Source organism: Oncorhynchus masou, chromosome 11, assembly GCF_036934945.1.
Source record: "Oncorhynchus masou masou isolate Uvic2021 chromosome 11, UVic_Omas_1.1, whole genome shotgun sequence".
Taxonomy (NCBI): Eukaryota; Metazoa; Chordata; class Actinopteri; order Salmoniformes; family Salmonidae; genus Oncorhynchus; species Oncorhynchus masou.
The window spans coordinates 8,258,566-8,272,418 of record NC_088222.1 but is presented as its reverse complement, the minus strand read 5'-3'; the positions used below and the strand labels follow the sequence as shown (position 1 = coordinate 8,272,418).

The 13,853-nt window shown below is 46.9% G+C and overlaps 1 protein-coding gene across 1 annotated transcript in view; it reads left to right on the top strand.

Moving 5' to 3' along the window:
• LOC135548062 (phospholipid-transporting ATPase IC-like) overlaps positions 1 to 13,853 on the top strand; it is a 66,785-nt gene that overhangs the window by 792 nt on the left and 52,140 nt on the right. The gene's annotated exons all lie outside the window — the stretch shown is intronic.

The window sequence follows — 13,853 nt, the reverse complement described above, 5'->3', positions numbered from 1 at the left end:
TTCCTCAACTAGATTTAAAAGCGAGCCGTGGGGGAAAAAAAGGAAAAATGTGTACCACCAGAAAAAAAAAATTCTAAAACAAAATTTTCCACCAACATTTTTGGATTTTTCCGGACAATTTAGGATGTTGGCTGAACACTGTGCAACATCCTACACACACTTAGTGGCCAGTTTATTAGGTACACCCATCAGCTACCAGGTCGGACCCTCTTTGCCTCCAGAACAGCCTGAATTATTTGGGGCATGGTAACGTTTCTCAATTGGTATCAAGGGACCTAAAAGTGCCAGGACAACATTCCTCATTGCGCCACCGCCATCAGGCAGGATGGGGGCCATGGTCTCATGCTGCATACACCAAATCATGACTCTGCCATCAGCATGAGGCGACAGGAACCGGGATTCGTCGGACCAGGCGACGCGCAACTCTCCTTTGACCTCTCATCAACAAGCTGTTTTCGCCCACAGGACTGCCGCTGACTGAATGTTTGTTTGTCGCACCATTCTCAGTAAACCCTAGAACACTGTCTTGTGTGAAAAACCCAGGAGGCCGTTGCTGAGATAGTCGAACCGGCATGCCTGGTACTGACAATTTTATACCATGCCTGTCTGCCTGCTTTATATAGCAAGCCATATGACTCACTGTAGGAGCGAACCATTCTTTGTGAACAAGGTGGTGTACCTAATAAACTGGCCTCAATGTATTTAACCATTTTTTTTTTCTTGCCAGGCGGCTTGCCATTAAAGCTAGTTAAGGAAGAAAAATAATGCCTTTGCAGACTGAATCAAATCAAATTGTATTTGTCACATGCGCTGAATACAACAGGTGTAGACCTTACTGTGAAATACTTACATACAAGCTCTTAACCAACAATGCGGTTGGAGGATGCTTTTTGTACGAGCCTGTCCACAGGTGATGAGAGAGAGAGAGAGAGAGAGAGAGAGAGAGAGAGAGAGAGAGAGAGAGAGAGAGAGAGAGAGAGAGAGAGAGAGAGAGAGAGAGAGAGAGAGAGAGAGAGAGAGAGAGAGAGAGAGAGAGAGAGAGAGAGAGAGAGAGAGAGAGAGAGAGAGAGAGAGAGAGAGAGAGAGAGAGAGAGAGAGAGAGAGAGAGAGAGAGAGAGAGAGAGAGAGAGAGAGAGAGAGAGAGAGAGAGAGAGAGAGAGAGAGAGAGAGAGAGAGAGAGAGAGAGAGAGAGAGAGAGAGAGAGAGAGAGAGAGAGAGAGAGAGAGAGATCACTTACTTACTTTCTACCACTGCAATATGTCAGTCACCACCTTGTTACCCTGTGGCTCGGGTTCCGTTAGAACACTGACAATTATAATGGACGGCCTGAGGGTCAATGCACTTCCTGAATGTGTTCCACATGGGTAGCTTCAGCCTCCAAGCAGGATGTAGGTTTTAAATGATTGACGGGAATAGGAGCAGACCTGGTTAAACACACACTGGTTAATGTCCTGATGAATATGTATTTACGTGTAATGTTACTCTGAGTGTACATAGTGTACTGGAACAACAGATTAACTCCGGAGCGTAGTGTTTCTCTGAAAGTTAGTGTCGCTCTGAGTGCTCATTAATATTGTAACAGATCAGCCTTCTTGTGGATGACTTCCTCTTCTATGTTTCCAGTCCGCATCCCAAATTACACCCTATTTCCTGTATAGTGCTTATAGGAGTCTGGTCGAAAGTAGTGCATTATATTTACGAAATAGGGTGCCTTGTAATTTTAATGTCCTCCACCCCTATTGTATATTCCTCCCAGCCGGTCAGTGATGTGGTCCTTAGACGACAGCCTGAGGTAGGGCCAGTCAATGACGTGTTCCTTAAACGACAGCCTGAGGTAGGGCCAGTCAGTGATGTGTTCCTTAGACCTTAGAAGACAGCCTGAGGTAGGGCCAGTCAGTGACGTGGTCCTTAGACGACAGCCTGAGGTAGGGCCAGTCAGTGACGTGGTCCTTAGACGACAGCCTGAGGTAGGGCCAGTCAGTGATGTGTTCCTTAGACGACAGCCTGAGGTAGGGCCAGTCAGTGATGTGTTCCTTAAACGACAGCCTGAGGTAGGGCCAGTCAGTGATGTGTTCCTTAAACGACAGCCTGAGGTAGGGCCAGTCAGTGATGTGTTCCTTAAACGACAGCCTGAGGTAGGGCCAGTCAGTGACGTGTTCCTTAAACGACAGCCTGAGGTAGGGCCAGTCAGTGACGTGTTCCTTAGACGACAGCCTGAGGTAGGGCCAGTCAGTGATGTGTTCCTTAAACGACAGCCTGAGGTAGGGCCACTCAGTGACGTGGTCCTTAAACGACAGCCTGAGGTAGGGCCAGTCAGTGATGTGTTCCTTAGACCTTAGACGACAGCCTGAGGTAGGGCCAGTCAGTGACGTGTTCCTTAAACGACAGCCTGAGGTAGGGCCAGTCAGTGACGTGGTCCTTAGACGACAGCCTGAGGTAGGGCCAGTCAGTGATGTGTTCCTTAGACGACAGCCTGAGGTAGGGCCAGTCAGTGACGTGGTCCTTAGACGACAGCCTGAGGTAGGGCCACTCAGTGACGTGTTCCTTAGACGACAGCCTGAGGTAGGGCCAGTCAGTGACGTGGTCCTTAGACGACAGCCTGAGGTAGGGCCACTCAGTGACGTGTTCCTTAGACGACAGCCTGAGGTAGGGCCAGTCAGTGACGTGGTCCTTAGACGACAGCCTGAGGTAGGGCCAGTCAGTGATGTGTTCCTTAGACCTTAGACGACAGCCTGAGGTCGGGCCTAAGACAGTACAGTATGAAGATAGGTGGAGACTGCTTCTCTGTTAACGCTTGTTGGCGACGTTGGCAAGCTTAGCTCAAGCGCAGGAAAACATAATTGTGTCTGTCATCTTGAGCCGAACTGTGTCAGTGACGTGTTCCTTAAACGACAGCCTGAGGTAGGGCCACTCAGTGACGTGTTCCTTAAACGACAGCCTGAGGTAGGGCCAGTCAGTGATGTGTTCCTTAAACGACAGCCTGAGGTAGGGCCAGTCAGTGACGTGTTCCTTAAACGACAGCCTGAGGTAGGGCCAGTCAGTGATGTGTTCCTTAGACCTTAGACGACAGCCTGAGGTAGGGCCAGTCAGTGACGTGGTCCTTAGACGACAGCCTGAGGTAGGGCCAGTCAGTGATGTGTTCCTTAGACGACAGCCTGAGGTAGGGCCAGTCAGTGACGTGGTCCTTAGACGACAGCCTGAGGTAGGGCCAGTCAGTGATGTGTTCCTTAGACCTTAGACGACAGCCTGAGGTCGGGCCTAAGACAGTACAGTATGAAGATAGGTGGAGACTGCTTCTCTGTTAACGCTTGTAGGCGACGTTGGCTAGCTTAGCTCAAGCGCAGGAAAACATAATTGTGTCTGTCATCTTGAGCCGAACTGTGTCAGTTTGTCACGTGTTGGAGTAATAACGTGTTAAACTATTCAAGACATTGCTTCATATATAGGTTGTTACTTTTAGCTTTTGAGAAAATTAACCATTTTTAATGGAAGAATTTTTCACTACTCAAACCCCGAACTGGTCTGCTTGATCTGTTTCGCAAGCATTTCCAGGAGTCTCGTGATGTTGTGCCTCTTGGGTTTGAAAAAGTCTGTGGCAAGGCTTATTGTTGTTGTTTATTATATATGTGAAATCTACACCCTCGTTCAGACATGTTGAGGGCTACAAGTCATGTCACAATGTAAGGTTGAACCATGCAGTAGGCCAAATACTTGTTCGTAAAGATTTGTACACGTTTTTACTGCATTTGCCCAGAAAGTTATGTTGATTTTTGACAGGGATAGCAAAACAGTTAAGTCTTCAACTGTCAGACATAAGGTGAAGTGTTGTGGTAGTTGAGTCTCTTGTTAGTTACGTGATAGACCGATCTGACCATGAGGGTGAAGGCTGGTGATGGAGACTATAGGCAAAGCAAGTCTGACCCCTTCTTCTCTCCGTATGGAAATAATTGGCCCTAGAAAGGGTACCAAGAAAGCAAGATTTGAATCCTGACTTGTGAGGCAAATGTTGTGAATTGGAGTATTTTCTTTGGCTTGAAGACAGACCTCTCCTCCTCTACGACTCTCAAATGTTGTTATTTTGCCATCATTGTAAGTCTGACACACACACACACACACACAATAGGATACATTTATTAAACATTAGAATGAGTGTGAGTTTTTGTCACAACCCGGCTCGTGGGAAATGACAAAGAACTGTTATAGGACCAGGGCATAAATAATTATATAATAATTGTGCTCTTTATTTAACCATCTTACATATAAAACCTTATTAGTTCATCGAAATTGTGAATAACTCACCACAGGTTAAGGAGAAGTATGTGCTTGAACGGATGCACATAACTCTGCAATGTTGGGTTGTATTGGAGAGAGTCTCAGTCTTAAATCATTTTCCACACACACTCTGTGCCTGTATTTATTTTTCCTGCTAGTGCGGGCTGAGAATCCACTCTCACATAGGTGCATGGTTGCCAAGAGCACCAGTGTCTTAACAGCGCAATTTGCCAAGGCAGGATAATCTGGCAGTGGCTTCTGATTTTAAATATAATGTTCACAGAACCGATGAGGCTCTGTTGTTCCGATATCGGTAAGTGGACTGGAGTTTGGGCATGAAAGGGATAACGAATCAAGTTGTTTGTGTCATCCGTTTCGGGAAAGTACCTGCGTAATTGCGCACCCAACTCGCTCGGGTGATTCGCTATATCACGTGACAATGTCCGTAAGCTTGAGAGTTCATTTGGCACGCAAAAAAAATCATACAATGATGGAAAGACCTGTGTGTTTTCTTTGTTAATGCAAACAGAGAAGAGCTCCAACTTCTTAATCATAGCCTCAATTTTGTCCCGCACATTGAATATAGTTTGCGGAGAGTCCCGGTAATTCTAGATTCAGATCATTCAGATGAGAGAACATCACCCAGATAGGCCAGTCGTGGGAGGAACTCGTCATCATGAAAGCAGTCAGACAAGTGAAAATTATGGTCAGTAAAGAACTTGAAGCTCGTCTCTCAATTTTAAAAAAACGTGTCAGTACTTTGCCCCTTGATTACCAGCGCACTTCTGTATGTTGTAAAAGCCTTACATGGTCGCTGCCCGTATCATTGCAGAGTGCAGAAAATACACAAGAGTTCAGGGGCCTTGCTTTAACAAAGTTAACCATTGTCACTGTAGTGTCCAAAATGTCTTTCAAGCTGTCAGGCATTCCCTTGTCATCAAGAGCCTCTCGGTGGATGCTGCAGTGGACCCAAGAGCCTCTCGGTGGGTGCTGCAGAGTACCCAAGAGCCTCTCGGTGGGTGCTGCAGAGTACCCAAGAGCCTCTCGGTGGATGCTGCAGAGTACCCAAGAGCCTCTCGGTGGGTGCTGCAGAGTACCCAAGAGCCTCTCGGTGGATGCTGCAGTCTACCCAAGAGCCTCTCGGTGGATGCTGCAGAGTACCCAAGAGCCTCTCGGTGGATGCTGCAGTCTACCCAAGAGCCTCTCGGTGGGTGCTGCAGAGTACCCAAGAGCCTCTCGGTGGGTGCTGCAGAGTACCCAAGAGCCTCTCGGTGGGTGCTGCAGAGTACCCAAGAGCCTCTCGGTGGGTGCTGCAGAGTACCCAAGAGCCTCTCGGTGGGTGCTGCAGTGGACCCAAGTGTCGTCGGGAGCAACTGCTTGCACCCGCGTTACCCCTCCACTGTCTCCCTGTCATGGCTTTTGCTCCATCAGTACAGGTACCAACATGAGCAGCAGATACGTTTGGCTCCATACGGGCCGTTAGTGGAATTCCCGTGAGAGAGCAATGGTTAATGTGATTGGATGTTCATTATTTGACCAGGCTACCTGTATTTTACATTGTGTTGTTATTTCACTGAACACTAGATGGTTACATTTTATGTTGGGCAGTGAAACGAGGCTAATCAGGCGAGGGGGGGAAAAAAACCCTAACCCAAATGTATATCCCCGTTGGAAATAAATGGACTGTTTTCAAATGTGGATAAAATTATGTGAATCACATTTTTATTTGGCGTACCCTCGACGGCGTTGCACGTACCCCAGTTTGGGGATACCTGGTCTAGTAGGTAAAGAGGACTGTGTTTCCTGTTGGGGTCTAGTGGGTAAAGAGGACTGTGTTTCCTGTTGGGGTCTAGTAGGTAAAGAGGACTGTGTTTCCTGTTGGGGTCTAGTGGGTAAAGAGGACTGTGTTTCCTGTTGGGGTCTAGTGGGTAAAGAGGACTGTGTTTCCTGTTGGGGTCTAGTGGGTAAAGAGGACTGTGTTTCCTGTTGGGGTCTAGTGGGTAAAGAGGACTGTGTTTCCTGTTGGGGTCTAGTGGGTAAAGAGGACTGTGTTTCCTGTTGGGGTCTAGTGGGTAAAGAGGACTGTGTTTCCTGTTGGGGTCTAGTGGGTAAAGAGGACTGTGTTTCCTGTTGGGGTCTAGTAGGTAAAGAGGACTGTGTTTCCTGTTGGGGTCTAGTGGGTAAAGAGGACTGTGTTTCCTGTTGGGGTCTAGTGGGTAAAGAGGACTGTGTTTCCTGTTGGGGTCTAGTGGGTAAAGAGGACTGTGTTTCCTGTTTCCTGCTAAACTCAGTGTTTTAACCCCTGACCTCGCCCCTCAGGGGAGCATTGGCATTTGGGTGAGGGACAGTTGGGCTATGTTAAATATCTAGATGGGGGTGGAAAGCCTTAGATTATTTTATTTATTTCACCTTTTATTTATTTAACCGGGTAGGCTTGTTGAGAACAGGTTCTCATTTGCATCTGCAACCTGGCCAAGATAAAGCAAAGCAGTTCGACACATACAACAACACAGAGTTACACATGGAGTAAAACAAACATACAATCTTTAGTGAATCTCTTGTCTCAGGTTCCAAGCCAGGTAGGCAGCGAGCCAGGTATGTGAGGCAAGCAGTCAGCCAGGTATGTGAGGCAGGCAAGCAGGCAGCCAGGTATGTGAGGTAGCCAGGCAGGTATGTGAGGTAGGCAAGCAGGCAGCCAGGTATGTGAGGTAGGCAAGCAGGCAGCCAGGTATGTGAGGCAGGCAAGTAGGCAGCCAGGTATGTGAAGGCAGGCAGCCAGCCAGGTATGTGAAGGCAGGCAGCCAGCCAGGTATGTGAAGGCAGGCAGGCAGCCAGGTATGTGAAGGCAGGCAGGCAGCCAGGTATGTGAAGGCAGGCAGGCAGCCAGGTATGTGAAGGCAGGCAGGCAGCCAGGTATGTGAAGGCAGGCAGGCAGCCAGGTATGTGAAGGCAGGCAGGCAGCCAGGTATGTGAAGGCAGGCAGGCAGGTATGTGAAGGCAGGCAGGCAGGTATGTGAAGGCAGGCAAGTAGGCAGCCAGGTATGTGAAGGCAGGCAAGTAGGCAGCCAGGTATGTGAAGGCAGGCAAGTAGGCAGCCAGGTATGTGAAGGCAGGCAAGTAGGCAGCCAGGTATGTGAAGGCAGGCAAGTAGGCAGCCAGGTATGTGAAGGCAGGCAAGTAGGCAGCCAGGTATGTGAAGGCAGGCAAGTAGGCAGCCAGGTATGTGAAGGCAGGCAAGTAGGCAGCCAGGTATGTGAAGGCAGGCAGGCAGGCAGCCAGGTATGTGAAGGCAGGCAGGCAGGCAGCCAGGTATGTGAAGGCAGGCAGGCAGGCAGGCAGCCAGGTATGTGAAGGCAGGCAGCCAGCCAGGTATGTGAAGGCAGGCAGCCAGCCAGGTATGTGAAGGCAGGCAGCCAGTGAGGCTCCTTTTGAAAGGTGTTTCCAATGCCTGTTGTCCCTCTTCTCCCTCCCGTCTTCCGCATTGTTGCCATGGCAGCGCATACCGCCAGAGATCACGACAAACCGCGGTATGTGTAGAGCGAGGTGGAGGAGGACAGTGACCCCCCCCCCCCCCCCATAGGGCTCTGGTCTAAAGTAGTGCACTATATAGGGAATAGGGTGACATTTGGGATGCAACCCAAAAGTCACATTTTATATTTAGTCCATCCCACTGATTTTAGTGGTCGTGAATTTCAGGGAATATGTCTCAGTGGGTCTAGAATACAGTTGTTGATGTTCTCCATATGGTGATCATGTGTTCGAGCTCTCAGAATCATAGAATAGTAGGATCGTCGTGGCAGTGAAAGGTCCGAGGCTCGCTGTACTTTAGAAGTGCTGTTCTCTGCCAGAAAACACATTTTCTTGTCAAAGATTTGAAATGTAATGTCTTTAAAGAATTTGGAAAAACAAAACACTCGTTACAAACACTCGTTATCTATCTCAAGTACCGTACACAATCAATTCACAACGTTCAAAATACTTCAACGCGCCACGTTTACATTTTGTCCTGAATTTGATCCTAACATTTGAGATGATAGACGTACTCCTCCTACAGTTGTCAGTCATGTTACAGTCATGTTATAGGGCCTATACGCTGCCCAATGTCTCCTCCACAAGCATTCTGGTGGTTTTTGGTATTCAGGAACTTGTTCTCTCTCAAATCACAGCATGGTCATAGACTACTGCCAGGCAGACTGCCAGATTTATTTTAGTTAGCAGTTTATTTATTTAGTAGTTTATAGTCTTTACACAAGATGACCATGGAGCCTCCCGGGTGGCGCAGTGGTGTAAGGCACTGTATCGCAGTGCTCGCTGTGCCACCAGAGACTCAGTGGCCTAAGGCACTGCATTGCAGTGCTAGCTTTGCCACCAGAGACTCTGGGTTCGAGCCCAGGCTCAGACCTCCAGGCCGCGACCGGGAGGCCCATTGGGCGACGCACAATGGGCCCGGCGTCATCCGGGTTAGGGAGTGTTTGGCCGGTAGGGATATCCTTGTCTCCTCGCTCACTAGCGAGCCCTGTGGCGGGCCGGGGCGCAGTGCACGCTGACCAGGTCGACAGGTGTACGGTGTTTCCTCCGACACCATTGGTGCGGCTGGCTTTCTGAGTTGGATGTGCGTTGTCAAGAAGCAGTGCTGCTAGGTTGGGTTGTGTTTCGGAGGACGCATGACTCTCGACCTTCGCCTCTCACGGGTCCGTACGGGAGTTACAGCGATGAGACAAGACTCTACTCATTGGATACCAACGAAATTGGGGAGAAAAAGGGGTAAAAAAATACACTTTTTTTAGTGGATCTATCCGCTCTCCCGAAGTGTGCGCTTCCCTTCGTGGATTTGAAACAAAATAACTGGTAGCCAATATGGAAACTAGTCCATGCTTGGACCAATCCGCTGCTTAGTATTTGTGGGGAGTAGTGAATGGGCATGTTTTAAGTGGATACATTTTGTCTCGTCAGTGACCATCATTGGTCACCGCCTTTTCAAAGTGTGTTGCATTATGGGGATAAAAAATGTCCAACTTGCATGTCGACTGCATGAACTTAACAAACACCATTTTGATCAAAGGTCATCCAGTTTTTAAAGACGCCATCGAGTTGCTTCTCACCAACTAGTACCAATCGTCTGCTTAGTGGGAGGGTCCTATTTGTCGGCCAATCACTTTTTGGTTTTGTGTCTGACCCATGCGAACGTCGCCAAAGACATCACTCAGACAGGAACTTTTGTCTAGTTGGCTTCGTTAGCTTTACTACTTGAACACACCCATTGAGTTCCCACTTCAGGAGGAAGGAGAGATTATTCATACCACTAAGCACTGCACAGCAGGAAGGGAATGGTAGAAGTGGAGCTCTCTGTTAGTGTTACATCACTGCAGACAGGGAGCGAGAGACCTTGCTTAGTTAGTCAAATATGGGTGCGGCCTACCTGCCTACCGACAGCCTAGCTGTGTGCAACACAGTTAAATACCCCAAAACCACTACATGACATGCTCTCTTTAATTAACATAGAGCACTGAAGGAAAACATTCACACCAAACTGATAAGCAAGCCACTTGATCTGAATTACAAGTCCATTTTTTTTTACAAGCTTTTGTTAAACAGTTACAAAAATCAGGAAAAAATTTAAATAAAACAAAGGCTAGTTCATATTTAAATTACTTTGATAATGTTATGTACTTTAGGTGTTAGGCACTAAGACAACAATGAATGAGCTGTATTCCGCCATAAGCAAACAAGAAAACGCTCACCCAGAGGCAACGCTCACAGTCGCCTGGGACTTTAATGCAGGGAAACTTAAATCCATTTTTACCAAATGTCTATCATCATGTTTAAATGTGCAACCAGAGGGAAAAGAACAAACTATAGTTTTGGCAAGTCGGTTTGGACATCTAATCTGTGCATGACGCAAGTCATTTTTTCAACAATTGTTTACAGACAGATTATTTCACTTATAATTCACTGTATCACAATTCCAGTGGGTCAGATGTTTACATACACGAAGTTGGCTGCCTTTAAACAGCTTGGAAAATTCCAGAAAATGTCATTGCTTTAGAAGCTTCTGATTGGATGTCAATTAGCCTTTGAGTCAATTAGAGGTGTACCTGTAGATGTATTTCAAGGCCTACTTTCATACTCAGTGCCTCTTTGCTTGACATCATGGGAAAATCAAAAGAAGTCAGCCAAGACCTCAGAAAAAGTTTTGTAGACCTCCACAAGTCTGGTTCATCCCTGGGAGCAATTTCCAAACGCCTGAAGGCACCACGTTCATCTGTACAAACAATAGTACGCAAGTATAAACACCATGGGACCACGCAGCCGTCATACCACTCAGGAAGGAGACGCGTTCTGTCTCCTAGAGATTAACATACTTTATTTAAACTTTCTGCAACTGGATCCTGGACTTCCTGACGGGCCGCCCCCAGGTGGTAAGGGTAGGTAACAACACATCCGCCACACTGATCCTCAACACAGGGGCCCCTCAGGGGTGCGTTCTCAGTCCCCTCCTGTATTCTCTGTTCATGACTGCACGGCCAGGCACAACTCCAACACCATCATTAAGTTTGCCGATGACACAACAGTGGTAGGTCTGATCACCGAGAACGACGAGACAGCCTGTAGGGAGGAGGTCAGAGACAGGGCCGTGTGGTGCCAGGACAACAACCTCTCCCTCAATGTCAGTAAGACCAAGGAGCTGTGTGTGATCAAGTGAAGTGATCAAGACAAAGGAGATGATTGTGGGCTACAGAAAAAAAGAGGGCCGAGCACGTCCACATTCTCATCGACGGGGCTGCAGCGGAGCAGGTTGAGAGCTTCAAGTTCCTTGGTGTCCACATCACCAACAAACATGGTCCAAGCACACCAAGTCCGTCATGAAGAGGTCCCGACAAAACCTATTCCCCCTCAGGAGACTGAAAAGATTTGGCATGGGTCCTGAGATCCTCAAAAGGTTCTTCAGCTGCACTGGAGAGCATCCTGACTGGTTGCATCACTGCCTGGTATGGCAACTGCTCAGCCTCCGACCGCAAAGCACTACAGAGGGTAGTGCGAACGGCCCAGTACATCACTGAGGCCAAGCTTCCTGCCATCCAGGAGGTGTCAGAGGAAGGCCCTAAAAAAATGTCAAAGACTCCAGCCACCCCAGTCATAGACTGTTCTATCTGCTACCACACGGCAAACGGTACCGGAGAGCCAAGTCTAGGTCCAAGAGTCTTCTAAACAGCTTCTACCCCCAAGTCATAAGAGTCCTAAACATCTTGTCAAATGGCTACCCAGGCTATTTGCAATGCACCCCCCCCCTCTTTACACCACTGCTACTCTCGGTTGTCATCTATGCAGTCACTTTAATATTAATAACTCGACCTACATGTACATCCTACCTCAAATAACCAGTGGTCCCCGCACATTGACTCTGCACCGGTACCCCCCCCCCCACCCTGTAGTGTCTCACTATTGTTATTTCACCACTGCTCTTTAATTACTTATCTCTTATTCTTAATTTTTTTTTTTTTTTAAATGCACTGTCGGTTAGGTTTCATTATGAGCATTTCACCTCTACACCGGGTTGTATTCGACACGTGACTAATACGATTAGATTTCATTTGATTTGATGCACTTCCACACTGCACCCCCAGGTGGCAGCACTAACCATGTCCAAATGCAGAAGGATGCCTTGATAAGCACACCAGGTGCTGTCATTTAATGTGATGGTCAGTCAGTGTCCCAACTGGCAGAGCCGTGAGGCTGCTGGGTTTGTTTTGGTGGCCATAAGGTCATTTCCTTTGTTTTTGAGTCTTTAGTTAGGGTATTTTAATTTTAATTTTACCTTTTTTATTTAACTAGGCAAGTCAGTTAAGAACAAATTCTTATTTTCAATGACGGCCTAGGAACAGTGGGTTAACTGCCTGTTCAGGGGCAGAACGACAGATTTGTACCTTGTCAGCTCGGGACAAATAATAACCTGCTTGGACTGGCCGACCAAGACGTCAAGAAGGAGCTGGCCTAAGGAAAGGTGGCTGTTTCCTGGGTACACACAACACCTAGTCAAACACACTTACTTCCTACATTTACAGTTGAAGACGGAAGTTTACATACAAAATCCATTAAATTCAGTGTCACAATTCCTGGCATTTAATACTAGTAAAAATTCCCTGTTTTAGGTCAGTTAGGATCATCACTTTATTTTAAGAATATGAAATGTCAGAATAATAGTAGAGAGAATTATATATTTCAGCTTCTATTTCTTTCATCACATTCCCAGTGGGTCAGAAGTTTCTATACACTCAATTAGTATTTGGTAGCATTGCCTTTAAATTGTTTAACTTGGGTCAAACGTTTTGGGTAGCCTTCCCACAATAAATAGGGTTAATTTTGTCCCATTCCTCCTGACAGAGCTGGTGTACCTGAGTCAGGTTTGTAGGCCTCCTTGCTCGCGTAAGATTTCTTCCTCCCCTAACCCGGTTGACGCTGGGCCAATTGTGTGCCGCCTTTAGGGTCTCACGGTCACAGCCAGCTACGACGACAGCCCGGATCTGTAGTGACACAGCTTGCACTGTGATGCAGTGTCTAAGAAGGCTGTGTCACTCGGGAGGCCCATCAAATCAAATGTTTGAAGTGTAGACCTTACTGTGAAATGCTTAGTTATAAACCCTTAAAATCAACAATGCAGTTCAAGAAATAGAGTTAAGAAAATATTTACTAAACCAAAAAAATGTAAAAAATATTTTTCATTTTTTAAATAAATTAAAAATTAGAACCGACCTTAACAGGGTTTTGATTTCGGTGGGTGTGAGGAGGCAATCATATGTCAGACTTTATAATGGGAGCAAAACACTCCTCAGTCATGATCTCCTCGCCAAGAGACTAAAAGACCTTGCTGCCAAAAGGCACTGAGACACTGAGTTACTTGGAGGCATACTTGGAGGCATACTTGGAGGCATACTTGGAGGCATTTTAGGATGTTTGACCATTTCCCATTTTTTTATGTTGCTATAATCTACCAAGACATTGAAAGCCTAATGAGCTAACTATATGATGGTGTGCTCTGTGTATTATTGGTAGTAGTAATCTAAATTTATATCATGGCACAAAATGCTTACCTATATATTATTGGCTCAATAAATACCCCAAGTTGTTGTGCTGCCATTGCTCTTTTGGATTTGGCAGTGCAGTTGAGTGGACATGGGACAGGGAGAAGGCTGTCATTGAAAATAAGAATTTGTTCTTAACTGACTTGCCTGGTTAAATAAAGGTTAAAAAAAAAAAAAATTCTGATGGGTGTAGTTTGGCATGTGTTGAAGAGGAAGCTCTACAGAGCAGTGTAATCACCTGAAGGGCTGGTGCATCCCAAATAGCAACCTACCCTATATAGAGCACTAGCCCTGGTCAACGGTAGTGCATCTACAAAGTGTGTCGTTTGAGACGCAGATGCTTTCTGTCTGTAGATCACTTCTTTGTCTCTGGGTTTAACTTTAGGAATGCGGTTGCTGCCTTGCTGATCAACCTCATTGCCACCAACTTCTTAAAACGGGTAGGGTTGGTGACTGGGAATGGAAATTCACCTGGGCTATTTGTCTATATTTAAACCTCCT